This window comes from Pteropus vampyrus, unplaced genomic scaffold, assembly GCF_000151845.1.
Source record: "Pteropus vampyrus isolate Shadow unplaced genomic scaffold, Pvam_2.0 Scaffold158, whole genome shotgun sequence".
NCBI classification, from domain to species: Eukaryota; Metazoa; Chordata; class Mammalia; order Chiroptera; family Pteropodidae; genus Pteropus; species Pteropus vampyrus.
The window spans coordinates 51,124-54,438 of record NW_011888939.1 but is presented as its reverse complement, the minus strand read 5'-3'; the positions used below and the strand labels follow the sequence as shown (position 1 = coordinate 54,438).

General features: G+C 57.2%; 1 non-coding gene across 1 annotated transcript; it reads right to left on the bottom strand.

Annotated features, from left to right (window-relative positions):
- Nucleotides 1–2,990: 2,990 nt before the first annotated feature.
- Nucleotides 2,991–3,109, bottom strand: LOC111745601. Its single transcript, XR_002782730.1, has one exon. It is a non-coding gene; the product is annotated as a 5S ribosomal RNA (ribosomal RNA).
- Nucleotides 3,110–3,315: the final 206 nt, after the last annotated feature.

The following is a 3,315-nucleotide window of genomic DNA, read 5'->3' as shown; positions in this document are numbered from 1 at the left end:
ACCCAGGAGTGACAACTTCAAGGCTCATGTCCACCTTGCCAGCTCCTGTGTGGGGTCACACTGCCCACACCTGTGCAGCCTGCGAGAGTGTGTGCACCTGTCAGGGACGCTGGGATCCCACATGGAGCCGGTGCCATTCAGATGAACCTCCCCCACACCCCCGCAAGACCAAGTTTTGGCCAGTTAGTTCTTGCCATCCCTGCCTGCAGGGCAGTGAGGGACCCGGGCAGTGGGGGACCCGGGCGGTGAGGGGACTCGCCAGGCCTTTGCTGCGGGTGGTGGTGTCTGGGTGGACGCTGTGCAGGCCCCACTTACCGCCTTTATTCCTTGCTCCCGGGGCGGCTCCCACCTTCCAGAACCTTCTGGGGACCCGTGTGGCAGCCAGGGCCTGAGGGCAAAGTCCGGGACACAGATCCACTGAATCTAGCTCCTTTTTCTCGCTGGCCTGGGGTCCTGGGCAGCTCCGGCCTCCTGGTGCTTCTGCTTTGCCATCTGAGTGACAGATGTGGCCGGCCGCGCCTGGGTGAGGCTCAGCACGGGAGCGCGTGGGGAAGGCTCCCACCGCTGGCCTCTGATACGCGTGCGCTCACCAGACTCCCGGCCCTTGGCCCTGCGGCCCTGCCTGCCGTGCTCCTCAGCCGCCCCCAGGCTCTCTCTTTTAAAATCAGTGGTTACTTTCTGGAATCTTAAAATGCAGCTCAAGCATCCGCACTCATCGCAGGAAGTCTAGAACAGGCAGGAGGGTGTAAAAAGGGAGGGAAAGCCGTCCTCTGGAGCGTGACTGGCTGCAAGTGGCCTCTGGACCTTCCCGTGGGCTTCATCCACGCAAATGTGGGTTTCTACAGAAATTATGCCGCGCACACGGCCATGGCTGGCCCCTTCCCTTCCTAGTACACAGGGGACCTCTGGCTGTGTCTTTGTTGGGACACGTGCTTTTTAAGGGTGTCAGGACTATCCGTCTCAAGTTCACGCTGCTGACCAGGCCGGAGGCCAGGAGCAGGCTGCCTGGGTCTGCTGTGGCCTCGGCGACTGCCCTCGCTCCCCCATGGCCCGGTCCAGGTGCTCATGCTTCGGCCCTCGGCACCTTCTGAGGGTGGGCCAGACTGTGCCAGGAGCTGGGTCACCACGGTGACAGGCCAGGTGCTGCTCTCCCAGGTGTGGGTGAGGGGCAGGCAGAGGTGTGAGTTGAGGACCCCCTCAATGACCCATCACCCTTGGGCCTGGCCTGTCCACTGGCTGTGACGGTCCTCTCTCTGAGCCTGGTCTGGCAGATGACAGATTTGTGGGCACCGCACCACCCCAGAGAGATCGTGTCGGTGGGGTGGTACTTTTTGGTACACTTTTTGGGTACAATTCGCCCCACTCCTGAGTAGAATTGCTGGTCAGGGGAGGGTTTCTGCCCTGCCCAGTGTTTCTCTTATCCCCTCTCTGCCAAAGATGACCTTGAGGCCTGAGGGAGGGCCCTGGCATGGGGTGCAGAGGGGACACAGGAAGGACGGGGCTGGAAGGGACTGCCCTGGGCGGGTAAGGGGCTGCGAAACTCTCAAGTACACCGCCCCTCAGAGGTCTGCCGCCTGCACCCAGCTGTGTCGATGCGTGAGGCCCTCCCTTCGTCCTCGTGGCCCGTCCGCCCTGCTGACGGGGACAAGCCAGCACCATCTGTGCAGCGTGGGCGAGAAGCTCCACTCCGGCTGGGGTCTGGACACACATGGCCACGCCCACACGCAAACCCATGCACACTCAGGCACACACGCGTGCCCCACGTGCACCCCGCACACACATTCTCACACACACGGCCATGCCCCCACACACATACGTGCACATGCTCAACCACAACACACACTCGTGCACACACGTGTGCCACATACACATCCATTCTCACACATGCACACAAATGTACACATACCCACATCACATGCATACCATGCACACGCACATCGTACACATACACCCATGGACACACAGCCATGCTCACACATGCACACAGATGCACACACCCTCACATACATGCACACACACACACACACACACACGGCCATGCTTCCCACATTTACACGGGCACACAAATGACACACACTCACCCACACCACATGTACACCCCCACATGTGCCCCACATGCACACCCATGCTCACACATGCACACAAATGTACACCCCCACATGCATGCACACCCCACGTGCCCCCCAGATGCACACACACATGTACCCCCACACCCATACATGCTGTGACCCACATGTGCATCAGTGCACACGTGTGTCCCACATGCACACTCACGCATACACATAGCCATGCCCCACAAACGCACACAAATGCACACAAATGCACACACACCTACACACATGTACACCCCCACACATGCCCCCCCCCCATGCACACATGCACACATTCACAGGGTCAAGCTGGAGGACCTCACGGGAGTGCTGTCCGGTGGTGCTGATCCCCGAGGCCAGCTCTCCGTCTCCATCACCCCCTTTCTTGTCTCGGCTGAGAAAATCGCCCGATGGTGCCTCCCCTCCAGCCGGAGGGTCCCTCTGGAACACGGTCATTTGGCCTGTCACTCATTTCCGCCATTAGGGCTCCAGGGGGCCTTTAACTGAGTGTCCAGATGTCTCGGGGTGATGGGCCGGCAGGCGCGTCAGTCGGAGGAGCCTGGCGCTTCACCGTTTCTGATGAGACATGAGGACACGGGTGGAATGGCGCGTACGGTTCTTTAAGATGTGAATTATGAAAACTGTCCTTTCCAGATGTCCCCTCCCAGCTGCTTCCCCAGGGACTCTCGGTTACGTTCAAAATGCTTTTCCTTAGTATTTTTTCAGTCACGAGTAATATTTCCTCCCTTCCTTTAAGATGCTGGTCAGTTAAATTTGTTTATTTTTTATTGTTTGTTTGTTTGTTTGTTTATTTATTGTTTTTAGGCGAGGCAACCCTTGGTTGACCTCACAGATTGCAAGGACCTTGTCAGCTTACAATCCCTTATTTTTTATTTTTTACACCTACAGCACCTGGTCTTCCCAGGTGGTCTCCCATCCAAGTACTAACCAGACCCAACCCTGCTTAGCTGCCGAGATCAGACAGGATCGGGCTTGTTCAGGGCGGCATGGCCGCAGACTGGTCCGTTAAATTGAAATGAAATTTAAATGAAATTCTAAACATTTTTAGTGTCGCATGCTGTATCGAATTTTGGCGATTTCAGGGTGGAAAATACCCAGGTTTTGCCCGTGAGGGTCTCGCATTCTGGTGATGGCTTTTAGAAAGGGCACCTACACTTTCATAATCTATTCACTGAGCATCGCATAGCTATGAAGTGGCAGATTC